The sequence below is a fragment of the Xenopus tropicalis genome, chromosome 2 (assembly GCF_000004195.4).
Source record: "Xenopus tropicalis strain Nigerian chromosome 2, UCB_Xtro_10.0, whole genome shotgun sequence".
Classification (NCBI taxonomy): domain Eukaryota; kingdom Metazoa; phylum Chordata; class Amphibia; order Anura; family Pipidae; genus Xenopus; species Xenopus tropicalis.
Window position 1 is genome coordinate 79,318,739 of NC_030678.2, and position 14,697 is coordinate 79,333,435.

Sequence of the window (14,697 nt, forward strand, 5' to 3'; positions counted from 1 at the left end):
GGCAACCCGGTCGGCCAACTCCGCCAACCTCCCCCCCCCCCGAATGGCGCATGCGCGCCAAAGCACAGGAGGAGGTGCAGGGGGGCGGTGCAATTTGATCGGTCATTGCCTCCACCGCTAATGATAAGCGGCGGAGGCAATGACAAAGTAGAACTAGGGGTAGGCAGGAGAGGCTGCCTGGTGCCCCTCAATCGTTGCGCCCTAGGCAGCTGCCTCTTCTGCCTACCCCTAGTTCCGGCCCTGCAGAGCAGTGCAGAAACAGTGAGGTTTTTTATTTTAAGGTGCAAAGCTGGTTGGGGAGGCTTAGCCTTCCCGAAAATCCACTTATGTACTAGATGGATTGTTTTGTGGTCAGGATTTTCACCTTAAAAAAACCAGTACAGGATGTACTGATGGAGCGGTTAGTAATGGAAGGGAGATGGGCTATGTTGCAAGTAGGTGGGTAATGTGACAGGTTTGGACACATAGGCAGAAAAGAGGTTAGATGCCTGCCCTATTTAGCTCCAAAAACAAAAGTATTGATTTTTTTTTTTTTTTAAATAAAACAATAGACAAAAACCATGTTCAGTACAAGCAATACTTATACAACTCCTTTTAATTAAGGTGGTATTTAGTCCCTTTATGAAAAGACGAGGCAGAACATTTTCAATCGCATATAATATCTTTCTGTTGAGGTACGGTACATATAATTTAATCGCCCCTTTAAAACGCCTACAGTTGATTTAGAATTACCCGTCTGAGCCTATACATGCACTTCTCTGTGCAACTTGTCGCTTAGGTATTAAACTAGACGAAGTAACATCAAACAAAATCAAGTTCTAACGCCATCCTCTGACCGGCTCTAGCAAGGTATCACGAAACCTTTCTCGCCTTTTATGACATTTTTAAAGCATGTTTAACCCTATACACCAGGGATCCCCAACCTTTCTTACTCGTGAGCCATAGTAAAATATAAAAAGACTTGGGGAGCAACACAAGCATCATAAAAGTTCATGGAGGAGCCAAATAAGGGCTGTGATTGGCTATTAGGCAGCCTCTTTGCACCCTATCAGCTTTATTTGGTAGGAAATCTTGTTTTTATTCAACCAAAACTTGCCCCCAAGTCAGGAATTCAAAAATAACTCCCTGGTTTGGGGGCACTGAGAGCAACATCCAAGGGGTTGGGGAGCAACATGTTGCCACTGGTTGGGGATCACTGCTATACACCCACCCTTAAATACTTCAACCAGCCACTCATTTCTCCCTAGCTCGGAGCCCATAGGCTCCAAAGAACCACGTTCCCGCATTCTAGTTGGACACGCCCCTATCTTCCACAAGACCAATCAGAAGGGCTTTCAATCCCTTCTCCTCCGTAGACGACTTGGAGCGTTTCCCCGCCTTTTTACGTTGTTGCGCCGGGGAACACGCATGTCCCGAACGGGGCGGAAGTGCTGAGTTTGTAGTAGAGAGACGGGAAATCGTGAATTGGAGTAGCAGTGTCTGCGCTGTCAACTTTGACACCGGGGGTGTGTGGGGAGCACGCCCTGAGCTGGGTGAGCGACTGAATTATAACGAGCTTGAAAGCATTGTGCTCTGTTGTCTTGTTACATGTGCCAGTGTTATGGTGTAATGACCCCGCCTCCTGCTTACACGCACTGTGTGGGGCCTTACAGTTGGAGTGTAGTGTTTAGAGTAAGTGCCCCTGTTTCCTTGCGTACCGTCGCTGTCCACCTTATGTGTACGTGACTATAGATTCACAAACCGGGGTTATTAGGAGACCATGGTTTGGGCTTAAAGCGTAACATTCATACAGCTAACAGCAAAACGCCTAACCTTGGAAATCAGTTGCAGCCATGATGTCAGTGGTGCTGCTAGCCCTTTGCCTCTGGCTAATTACAATAGTATACTTCCTTAGTGCTTCTGTTTTTCTAATTGTCCCCTTAAGTATAGAATTTGCTAAATCATACCTCTCATATCATACATTATTTCCCTTGTTGGTTGATTAAGGGCAAAATGCCCAATTTGGGGATATCTAATGTACTGTCCTATAAGCTGTACACTTCTATATAACTTAACTAAAGGCCAATATCCACCCCAAAATTGTTTTTATAATGACAGAGAATGCCGTTCCAATGTGCGTTAAAAACATTCAGTGATTTAGAAGTGCAAATGCTTTTGAAAGTAGTATTTTTGACTCTTGAACAATGACGCAAACTAGCAGTGAAAGGAATAACAAAGGACAGAAAGACTTTTCAATAACAAACATATACCGGTAATGTTTTATTAATTACAACTACAGTGGATATACATATATAAAATGTCAGGTTCCTGTGCTGTACAAAAATGAGACAAAGATAAATCATTTCAGAACTTTTTCCACCTTTAATGTGACCTATAAACTGTATCACTCAATTGAAAAACAAACTGAAATCTTTTAGGTGGAGGAAAGAAAACCAATAAAACTAAAATAACGTGGTTGCATAAGTGTGCACACCCTTAAAGGAGAAGGAAAGTCTAAGTCACTTGGGGGTGCCAAAATGTTAGGTGCCCAAGTGACTTAGACTTTCCTTGTCCTTTTAACTAATACTTTGTTGAAGCACCTTTTGATTTTATTACAGCACTCAGTCTTTTTGGGTATGAGTCTATCAGCTTGGCACATTTTGACAAGATTTGCCCACTCTTCTTTGCAGAAACACTCCAAATCTGTCAGATTGCGAGGGCATCTCCTGTGCACAGCCCTCTTCAGATCCCCCCACCGATTTTCAATCGGATTCAGGTCTGGGCTCTGGCTGGGCCATTCCAAAACTTTAATCTTCTTCCGGTGAAGCCATTCCTTTGTTGATTTGGATGTATGCTTTGGGTCGTTGTCATGCTGAAAGATGAAGTTCCTCCTCATGTTCAGCTTTCTAGCAGAAGCCTGAAGGTTTTGTGCCAATATTGACTGGTATTTGGAACTGTTCATAATTCCCTCTAAATCTTAACTAAGGTCCCAGTTCCAGCTGAAGAAAAACAGCCTCAAAGCATATTGCTGTCACCACCATGCTTCACTGTGGGTATGGTGTTCATTTGGTGATACGCAGTATTGTTTTTGCGCCAAAAATATTTTTTGGAATTATGGCCAAAAAGTTCAACCTTGGTTTCATCAGACCATAACACCTTTTCCCACATGCTTTTGGGAGACTTCAGATGTATTTTTGCAAAATGTAGAATTAACATTACTGATAGATTAAGAAAGAGAATCTGTAAGTTATATTCCACTGATAGGTCCCGAATATATATATAATCAATCAACAAAAGTTTTCAGTGAAATAAACAACCATTTATTGGCTTAAAATTAAACAAACAATTCAAAAAAAGCAAACCTACTATACCAAACAATGGATAGGTGCATCCCTGTGCCTCATGGCGATTTGCGCTCCTCTGATGAAGCACCCAATGGTGCGAAACGCGTTAGGAGAGTGGGTACCATGAGGCAATGGGACTTTTTATATCCACTGTATGTCATTCATATATTATTTGAGTGAAGTTCCCCTGGAATTTCTGTAGAGCTAGAAGCTACAGTCCCAATACCTAAGACTATATGACGGGCAGCATGGGCTTTAGAAACAGATAATTTAGAAATCATATATTTACATTATTAAGAAATTATATATCTTCTTTTGCAAGTAGGTATTAGATTCATTAGTTAGGGTGACCACATGGTCTTCATTTTTTCATCTGCAGTTTATCAGTTGGATTTTTTTGCAGCAGCTCGCTTGCAATTTCATCTTGTCTTGAAGCTAGGGTCCAATTTACTCTAACAACCAAGCAGTAGTTTGAATGAGAGACATGAAGATGAATAGGACGACCTGAATAAAAAAATTAAATTTTTTGGCTGCTAGGGTCAGTGACCACTGTCTGAACACAGGTAAGAGGCAGTGGAATAATGCAAATAATTAAAAACATATTAACAATAAATACAATGAAGGCCAATTGAAATGCTACAACATTTTATAAAAATAGTAAAAATTGATTTAAAGTTAAACTATCCCTTTAAGTTCTAATCACATGTGCAAAGTATATATTTCAGAAGTATCTTCTTTGAAAGTTATGAATCGCTATTTACTTATGTACATTTTAATGGGACTGGATGTTTCTTTTGTATCTGTGAGTCTGGACCAACAGCTTCACTGGCATTTGCTAGCTACAGATAACTTTATCTAAAAAGTCCCATGGAAAATTCTATTTTTTTAAGTTTTTACTGCATAGTTTTCTATTTATGCTAAGAGTTTGTGTAAGTACACACCTACAGAGACATTTCAACATGCGTCTCCTTTCTGAATGAACTCCAATTTGTTTGTGTTAGTGTAATGATAGCTGCTGTATTAATGCGTGCTCTTTAATATTAGTTTGTTACAAACATGCTAATAGAAGTCTTTTTTTTTCTTATGAGAGGGAAGTAGCTTGGTTAACTTCATCTGCGCAAATGAGACGGGGCATCAATTTTCTTTGTAATTCTTATCTTTAACAGTAATCTATTTGCTTGCAATTTTTTAACTTTGGTCATTAGACATTTTTAAGCATACAAAACATTTGCAGGTTCTGGTTAGTGTAATAAAAGTGGTGTAAGAAACAGGGTTTAAATCAACTTAATATTTTAACACATATAGTTATATGTTATGTTATGGAAGCTGGTCTTCCACTGTGCAAGTTTTATTCTGTGTTCTATGTGGCAATAACATAATATTGCTTTTGGATCTATGAATGCACTTTGGGGGGAAATTCATAAAACTAGAGTAAATTTAGGAGTAAAACCAGAGTAAACCAGCAATTATCTGTGATAAGTGAGGTGTAGTAAGAGCCAAGGAAGCAAGGTTTTTTTCTAATGAAGTAAAATGTTGGCACTCTCCCAGTCCAGTCTGCACTCTTCAAACATGTAAATACAATAGACATTTCTAGAAATGTAGTATAGGTATGGAATCTCTTGTCTGGAAACCCAAAATCCAGAAAGCTTCCAATTATTGGAAGGCCATTAAAAAATTGTATGTTGAATGTCTATGAATTTTTATCTGTTGCCTTGTTTCATTGTTTTCTGACCAATACTATCCAATCAATTTCCAAGGATATCAGACAGATCATAAAATCTACATTCTCTCATTCACCGTTGCCTTTAAATAGCTCTTATCAAATCATATTAAAATTCAGCATGACATTTTACTTTGTATGGCCAGCTTAGGGATAGCAGCTCAGTGTTCAAGTAAAAAATAAGACACAAGGGAGTAAATCAGCATTCTTCCGAAGCCCTTTTTGCCGGCATGGTAACCACAAAATAATTGATTTTTGTAGTAATTGTGGTATGTCTGTGTAGATCAGGTGCAAAGAAGAATTGAGAAGAAGATTCAGAGTGTGAATGTAATTGGGAGTATGCCAGAGTTAAGGTCTGTAAATAATGGTGTGCAAAAAAGAGATGCCACTGTCAGAGGATGCATCCTATATGGCACAATGCTCTAACCATTTGGCTGTTGTGTATTGTGTTTATACCACCTGTACACCTAAATCCATTTGTCAGAGGCTGTGTATGGCCCTCAACTGACAGCTAATTGTTTAGATACTTCTTATGTTGCCTAGTGTATGGCCACCCTAATACTCTTCAAACTGATAAGGCTGTGTGATATTGTCTCTTTTTAACAGAGATCTGTCATCTTTTCGATCAGACTCCACTAATGGTCAGATCTGGAAGAAATCTACAAGTGGCTACCCAAGCACGTGGGTTCCTAAATAACAGGAATTTGTGGGGTGAGAATAGAATCCTATAGATGTAAGCTTCTTTCATGCTGATACTTGCCACCACTATCATTGCACATTTCCTGATACAGCTCAGTGAACTGATAACTATTGAAACATTTTATCAAAATACAATAAAGACCATAGTATGGCAACATTACATAAAATTGGTGACGAAAAGTCTCCAACTGCAAGGTTCCTCGTAAACTGATGCAACATTAGGTCAGCAGTTCTGTGCATCCGGGGTCGACATAATGCAGTCCTTGTACATCTCCATGTCTCCTTTAGATCAATATGCTTTATGAGAATGATGGATCCTCTTAAACGAGAAGGAAAGGTAAAAAAGTAAGTAAGCTTTATCAGAAAAGTCTATGTAAAAACTGCCATTAGCACTCACAGAAAAGCTGCACTGGGTCCTCTATCAAAAGAAACACAAGATTTAACATTTCTTTTCTTCTTTTGTGTACACATGTTCTTCGGTATCGGACTTTCAGAAAAATCCTCCAGGGCATGGCATGAGCCTGCTCAGTTTGCTCCTCGCCCCCTCTCCTAACTTTGCTGTGTAATCTGAGCTACCAGCAGCCAGATCTGTAGCATGGAAGCTACAGAGACCAAGCTAAAATGGCAGCTGTTATCTTAAACAAACAGAGGGAGCTTCTAAGGCTGTTTACTCAGGTATGATAATGCTTTCTGCAGATTAGATATAGCATTATAGCTTGCACTATTGTGGCTTATCTATTGGCATTAAAATGCCAAAATGCCTTTTCCTCTCCTTTAAAGGGGACGTAAAGATAATAAAATAAAAATTCTTTATAGCGTTTTTTTGTATTCAAACAAGTAAAATTCTAACTGAAATTCATCTTATATTTATTCTTTACCGTTTTCTTAATATATGTGCCGCTAGCTTGTGTTTCTCTGTATTCCCCCAGCATCTGCTCAGTTCAGGTCAGCTCCAAACCTTCACGGCCAGCGGGCGTCTCTCTGTGCTGTCCTCCCTTCCACCAATCCAGTGTCAGTGGGCATATCTGTTGATGTACTGACACACCTGATTTTAATACGTCACTGAACGCAACAATAAGTAGGTCAGTCGGTGAGCTATACAGCGCTTCTTTCTTCCAGCCGATTTTCAAACCCTCCAAAGCAAGCCGACTTGCTTTTATTATTCCCTGGCTACATTAAGTGCGTTTTCCTTGTGCTCGCAATCGGTACAGCGTCCAGTGATGTGATCAGGCGTGTCAGTACTGTGCGCGTGCATTTGCCGCACTCTGTCAACAGATACGCCCACTGAAACTGGATTGGTGGCAGGGAGGACAGCACAGAGAGACGGCCACTGGCAATGAAGGTTTGGAGCTGACCCAACTGAGCGGATGCTGGGGGAATACCAAAAAACCCAAGCTATTGGTGCATATATTAAGAAAGTGGTTGAGAATAAATAATGAATTCCAATTAGAATTTTACTTGTTTGAAGGCAAAAAACGCTATAAAGAATTTTTATTTTCAACGTTACATCCCCTTTAAGGCCTATGGCACATTGGGTGTGCTATCACCTGGTGGAAAATGGTGGCGGTCAAAATGCACCTTTCACCATAAAAGGAGAGGAACTTTTTGAGGATCTTTCTCAAATGGAGGGAGGCCTAGAGACCAACATCCCTCCCACTAATGTCCCGTGAATTCTTATGGAACCATCAGCCACACTGGATCTGCAACCTGGAGAAACAATAACATCAAGGACTGCAGTATATCAGCCTATCTGTGGCTTGGCTACACATGGACTTTCTGTGGGACACTCTGGGTAAATCCTGCCAGTTGGTGGCACTAACTCTTTTGAACTTATGTATCAAAATGGCACCAATATCTTGTGCTACTTACTAATTAAAATTACTAGAAAACTTTATCCCTGACCTCTTAAGTTGTCTTGCCTGATACATATACCATGTTATGGTGTATAGGTAAAAAAGAAAAGAAAGTAACAGACAATGGCATACAATGCTTTGGCATTGTTTAGGATAGTTTTGGCAGAGGAGAACAGCAGCAGATTAGGTAACAGAAAACTTAGTGTGGGTTTAAAGAAAAAGGAGGCTGATCTGGGACTTGTGCATCACAATAGATTTGCCAGATGGGAGTGTGAACTCTGGGCCGATCTTTCTAACAGCCAGGAGACCAAGTTCTCTGTTAGTGGTAGGGAGGAGAGAAGTGCTAGTTCTAAAGTGGTGGTGGTTATCTGGAAATAGATTATTAGGAAAAGAAAGCTTTGAAATATGTATAGGCCATCCTTCATAGAGCTCATTTAGAGCAAATAATTTTAATTTTAAAAATGATTTCCTTTTTCTCTATAATAATAAAACAGTACCTAGTACTTGATCCAAGTTACACGAATCCATACTGGTGGTAAAACAATCCTATTGGGTTTATTTATTGTTTTAATGGTTTTTTTTTTAGTAGACTTAAGGTATGGAAATATCTCTTATCTGGAAAGCCCAGGTCCCAAGCATTCTGGATTATAGATCTTATATCTGTATAAGGGCATCTGTGCAATATATTTACATGGTTATGCACAGAAGAAAAATGGAATGTCTTTAAAATGCTGCTTAATAAATATACAACTCACTATATTCCTCTTGTAAGCAAGGAAGGACAGTGCAAAGAAAACCTTTATTGTTTGAGAGCAGTGTTGGGGTTAATGTTGGTAAGAAAAAATGTGCTTTTAAAAAATTAATTTTAGCTGGGACAGCTGAAACTTTAATCGGGTACAAGGAAGCCAGTAAAACATGCAAATAAGCATGGGCAAGCTATTTGGCTGGAAAATGGTATTGTAGTAAGGAGTAAAATGAATCTAAAATTATTTATGTAAATAGTGAAAATATAAAGCCAGAAGTGGTGGGGCCCTTATTATAAGAGTGGGGTCAATTTTTGATCAGAGCAGGGAAAAAACAAGGGTTTTTTTTTTGTGTATCTGTCTATACAACCAAGAAACCAGCTAATAACGTTTTTTTAAAAGACACAATTCTGATAATATAAGTATCGATACATTGGTGGAAGTAATTAAAAAGAAAGATTAAAACATGTAAAAGTATTTGTCCAGGAACAAATGGTATTCATCCCAGGGTACTAAACGAGCTTAGTTCTGTGATTGCCAAACCTCTTCATTTTTCAGCATTTCTTGAGGTCTGGCATGGTGCCTAGAGATTGGTGAGTTGCTAATGTAGTTCCACTATTCAAAAAGTGATACCATTCTCAGCCCAAAAAATATACGCCAGTTAGTCTGACTTCAGCGTTAGGAAGGCTTTTGGAAGGGGTAATAAAATAAGTTACTTGAATACATTTAAAATCACAACACTATGGGGGGAATTCACAAAAGTGGATATAGCCCTTTTTGGATTAAAAGTGGTGGAAAACGCTTTCTCCAGATTCACAAACCGAAATCCGCCTAAATTCCTACTCAACCGCCACTTTTACGTTTTTGGTGAAAGAAACACTTTTGTGAATTTGTCATTAAAACGACATATATACAATGTTTTAACAAGACAAGTTTCTAACCCTAGAACAATAGGTGCAAAAAGCCTCATTAACATTTTATGAACAAGTAAAATACTGATTAAAAATAGTTTTTATTGATATCTTGTATATAAAAAGTTTTTACCACGCATTTGCATTGTTATGCTAATTTTAGCTTATTGAATGAGGCAATAACATTTTGAGTGAATATATGGTATACATTTTTATTTAAAGAAAAAGTAAAGCCTTCCAGGCAAATTTTAGTTTTAGCAGCAGTACCCCCCTTTTTAAAGGAAAAGTAACACTAAAATTTTTCAATTAAAAAATCTATTCTACCCTGCACCCTATCCTGCACACCATTTATTATTTTGAATGCTTTATTAGAAAATACCTGCTAAAACTTGGCTTCTGGTCATTTGAAATACGACGATGCAGAAGAAGCAGAATCCACTATGCGACGATCAACTTCTCCTCCTAGCCTTCCTTCTGTATAGGAAGGTTAGGATTGATGAATCGATCGTCGCATAGTGGATTCTGCTTCTTCTGCGTCGCCCTATTTCAAATGACCAGAAGCCAAGTTTTAGCAGGTATTTTCTCATAAAGCATTCAAAATAATAAATGGTGTGCAGGATAGGGCAATTATTGGAGCAGGGTAGAATAGATTTTTTAATTGAAAAATGTTAGTGTTACTTTTCCTTTAATCACTTTTCTGACACTTGCTGCAACTAATCTGTGCCCCTATAGCATGTCCAGAACTACAGAGCTGCTTAACAGCATTGGCCTCCTCCTTTAGCTGTGTCCCTTCTGTTCCCAGCCACCATCTTGGTGATCAGCAAGCAGCACATACACACTGGCACCCAAACTGGGATATTGTGGTACAGGGTTGAACTGGCCCAACAGGGTACTGGATAAAAACCTGGTGGGCCATAGTCCTGTTGGATCTCTTTTCACTGGGAACATTATGCTAGGCAAACTAAAATTACCCTTCAGGAAATGCCCCAAAGTGACAAATGGCAAATGAAATGCTAAATCCTGCTGGTAAAATCCTTACCCCAAGGCTCATTTAGTTGTGGGACTGGGTTTGATGGTACCAACAGATTAACTAAGAGCTAAAAGCAAATTCATAAAAAAAAAAATGTCAATAAAATGTTAAAACCTGAAAACTGTCTGGTTAAAAGACAAATTCACAAAAGTAGGTAGAAATTCTCAATATCACCACTTTTGTGAATCCACCCCTATGAGTTTGTGCCAGCATGCTTTTATGGGTAATAGATCTTGCCAGACTAATTTCATTGCCTTTTATTGCCTTATATGAGGAGGTGAGCCAGAAACTAGACTCTTGCTAAAGTAATTAAACAGTACCACAAAAAGGTTACTGATTAAATTAAGGAGTACTGGCCTGGTACATATTTGTACTTGGATAGGAAACTTACTAAAGGATAACTTACTGAGTGGTGGTTAAAGTGGTTGTTAGTGAAGTATTGCCATTTGTCTTTCCTTGGCTCTTTTTTTTAACTTGTTTATTAATAACCTGGAGGTGGTTATTGACAGTGCTGTTTCTACTTTTGCGAATATTAATAAATTGTGCAAGAGATATGCTCTATGCAGGATGCTGCTACTTTGCAGGGCAGTTTGACTAAACTGGATAACTGGGTAGCAATCTGGCAAATGAGGTTCAGTGTTAAAGGGGACATATACCATAATTTTTTACAATGCACTAAACCATGTAAAATCGGTGCTTTTATTTTAATACCTTTTGGGTTCAAATATGTCCATAACAGCTTGAAAACTGTGCTCTACCCACCCCCCTTTGCAAGCTGCAGCTTTGTATTCCCTGCAACCTTCTGCACCTGGTCATATACTGTTCCAGAACAGCTGCAGCTTTGTATTCTCTGCAACTCCATGCACCTGGTCATATACTGTTCCAGAAAAACAGCTGCAGCTTTGTATTCTTTACAACTTCCTGCACCTGGTCATATAGTGTTCCAGAACAACAGCTGTAGTTTTGTATTGTGTGCAACTCCGTGCATCTGGTCATATACTGTTCCAGAACAACAGCTGTAGTTTTGTATTGTCTGCAACTCCCTGCACCTGGTCATATACTGTTCCAGAACAACAGCTGTAGCTTTGTATTGTCTGCAACTCCCTGCAACTGTTCATATACTGTTCCAGAACAACAGCTGTAGCTTTGTATTGCCTGCAACTCCCTGCACCTGGTCACATACTGTTCCAGAACAACAGCTGTAGTTTTGTATTGTCTGCAACTCCCTGCACCTGGTCATATACTGTTCCAGAACAACAGCTGTAGCTTTGTATTCTCTGCAACTCCCTGCACCTGGTCATATACTGTTCCAGAACTGCAGCTGAAGCTTTGTTTTATCTTCAACTTCTGTACCTGAACCTGTACCTGATCATGTATCAGTGGGCATAAAAAGTATATGATCTAGTGCAGGGAGTTGCAGAGAAAACAAAGACACAGCTGTTATTCTAGAATTGTACAACAGTACATACTAATGTGCACTGTTTGTATAGCTTTTATAATTTAATAATAGATGCAGGGAGTTGCATGGTGTGTAACAATGTTTTATAGACTATAGATTGTTATGTCCATTTGGGCACGTTCATTCGTGAATCATGCACATTTGCTTTGAAAAATACCATTGCAGTATAAACAATCTTACAATTATATTTTGTTTTACATTTTACAACTAAGCTTATTGATCTGACAGCAGCACAAGAAAATTATGCAACCAGGGAGCAGAAAGACAAAGAAGGAGGAAACTGGGAGGGGTTTTCCCTGCTACTGTTGAGTTAAAGGAGAAGGAAAGGCTAGTAAAGAGTTAATCTCAAGCTGCAGGCATACCTTCAGTTGTCTCAAAAAGTCTCCCCATATTTCACCTGTTCAGAAGATCTGAAGACAAACACATAGAAAAAACGCTGAGCTGGGTAAAGAGGATTCCCATAATACATTGCTCCTGCAATGACTATGACGCTGTAGGCGGCGCAGGCGCTTTGCTGTGACAAGCAGGTGTGCTTCCCCTCCCCTACCCAGAGGACACAGCATGAGGAGCGATCAGAAAGAGCTGGGAAGCCGAGCAAACAGGCGAGCGCTGTAGGGGGGGGGGTTTGAGAGTGTGGTGCTGCGGGTTGGGGGTGTTAGGTCGCGGGGGGGGGGGGTTTGGTTGCAGGGACTATGCTGGGGGAAAATCTAACATGGCGGCCACCACAGAGTGCAAAGAGAGGAAAGTTTGAAGGCACATTTTGGGACAAGGGAGGATTATTCAAAATTGGCGATCTGCTACAGGCAAGGGGGCTCTACAATATGTTAAGGGCTTTAGTAGAAGCCTTTCCTTGTTCTTTAAAGGACAAGGAAAGTCAAAATCTATTAAGCACACTATTAAATAGTACTACTATTGCTATGTAGAAATGCTATATTTCTGGCTTGCCTAATGAAAGATTTACAGAGATACACTTACTACATACTACATACTTGTTTCATTGAACGGCCCCGCCATCTTTAGGAAGGGATGCCCACTTCCTTTCCCTCACCGTCTCCACTGCGCATGCCTCCCCAACATCCTCCATCATCCTCTCTGTGGCCCTCCTCCCCCCAGCAACCCCCCGCACCCCCCAGCACCCAACTGCGTCATTTTGTTTCTCATACCCCCCACTCCCCCCAGCACCCGACTGCGTCCTTCTTTGTCTCCAACCAGCCCCTCCTTGCTCCCCCCACACCTGCCGGCTGTGTCCTCCTCTTATTATGGCCCCAGCTCGCCGCTGCGTCACCATGGCAATCAGATGCTCCTGCTTGTGCGAATGTGCTTACTACAGTCCTGGGTCTGTGCAGGAGCGTTGGATTATGGGAATCTTCTCTACCCAGCGCAGCATTTTTTCTTTCTGTTTGGCTTCTGATCTTCTGAACAGGTGAAATATGGGGAGACTTAAGGGCACTATTGAGACAACTGAAGGTATGCCTGCATCTTGAGATTAACTCTTTACTAGCCTTTCATTCTCCTTTAAGTCTGTCAATCAGTGTTGTGACCACTTCCTGTGGGAGACTGAAGCGACACTCCCACCTTTCATTTCACTCTGGCTTGAGAGGTAATGTGCTGGGGTATCCTTAATTGAGAATGATCTTGGTTTTTGTGGATAACAAGCTGTGTGACATCTATAGTAATAACCCAAATCAGCTGGACTTGCTGTGTTTTTCTTGAAGATGTTTCACCAGTCATCCAACTGGCTTTCTCACTTCTGAATTGAGAAAGCCAGTTGGATGACTGGCAAAACGTCTTCAAGAAAACACAGCTTCCAGTTGCTTTGACTTATTACTACAGATATACCATGACCTGGATGAATGAGAATCTTCACAAACAACCTGTGTAACTTTAGGTAGTGACTACTAAAGCTGAAAACCTCCTGCCATTGTTCCGCATTCAGTGCTGGAAGAAATTTCTGCTACATTAAATGGACTCTATCAAGGGTGAGGGAATAGTATCAGTAAGGACCTAATATAATCTTTGTATTAATTTCTTACTCAGAGGGTCTATTAAAGGACAAGGAAAGGCTAAGTCACTTGGGGGTGCCAAAATGTTAGGCACCCCCAAGTGACTTAAGGCTGATGCCACACGCGGCGTAGGGCTGATTTTTTCGGCAAGCGGAAAAACGCTTGCCGAAAAATCAGCCCTACGCCTGCTACTTGTGCCTGCACCCGAGCATATCCCATTCATTCGGGTGCAGGCACAAGTAGCAGGTGTAGGGCTGAATTTTCGGCAAGCGTTTATCCGCTTGCCGAAAATTTCAGCCCTATGCCTCGTGTGGCATTAGCCTTAATTGCTTACCTTGGTGCCCCTGTTAGGAGAAAACAGCACCAGCCCAGGGTACCTGCAGGGAGCGCTTCCTGCTTCATTCTGCCGCAAATTCCCCGGACAATCGCATGCGCAGCAGAGTGAAAAGCCGACTTTGTAGTTTAAGTTCGGCTTTTTCACTCTACTGCGCATGTGCGCACGAGTGAGCGAAGCTGGAAGGAGGAAGCGCAGCAGCTACCCCGGGCTGGTGCTGTTCTCTCCTAACAGGGGCACCAGCCCGGGGTAAAAGGTAGGTGATTTAAGTCACTTGGGGGTGCCTAAAATTTTGGCACCCCCAAGTGACTTAGCCTTTCCTTCTCCTTTAAAGTCAACTCCACAGGGGAATAAAATACTCAACTTCTAACAGTGAACTGCTTCTGAAGGCATGACACATTTGCAAGTACCGGAAGAACTGTATGGGTTACCCTTCAGATTTGTTGTCAGATGAGAATAGTAGGGAATTTGTGATTGGGGGTTGGGACTCTATAATCTTCATGCAACTTTCCAAGATCCTCGTGGGGTAGTAATATACTAGTTGGGCACTTGTAATGCACTTGTTTTCTGTATGGCAAGCTTCTTATCGCATCCTGTGAGCCAACTCTGAGGGCCAGCAGAA

General features: G+C 40.7%; 1 protein-coding gene across 3 annotated transcripts in view; it reads left to right on the forward strand.

Annotated features, from left to right (window-relative positions):
- Window positions 1–1,332: 1,332 nt before the first annotated feature.
- The window catches only part of eya3 (EYA transcriptional coactivator and phosphatase 3), an 83,592-nt gene continuing 70,227 nt past the window's right edge, over window positions 1,333–14,697 (forward strand). Inside the window, exons 1-3 of one of the 3 annotated variants that reach the window (XM_018091034.2) lie at window positions 1,333–1,532; window positions 5,650–5,754; window positions 6,031–6,087. The gene's annotated coding sequence lies outside the window, so the exon portion shown is untranslated. The remainder of the gene's footprint in view (window positions 1,533–5,649; window positions 5,755–6,030; window positions 6,088–14,697) is intronic. The other 2 variants (XM_012956238.3, XM_012956237.3) reach the window with 2 other exon arrangements.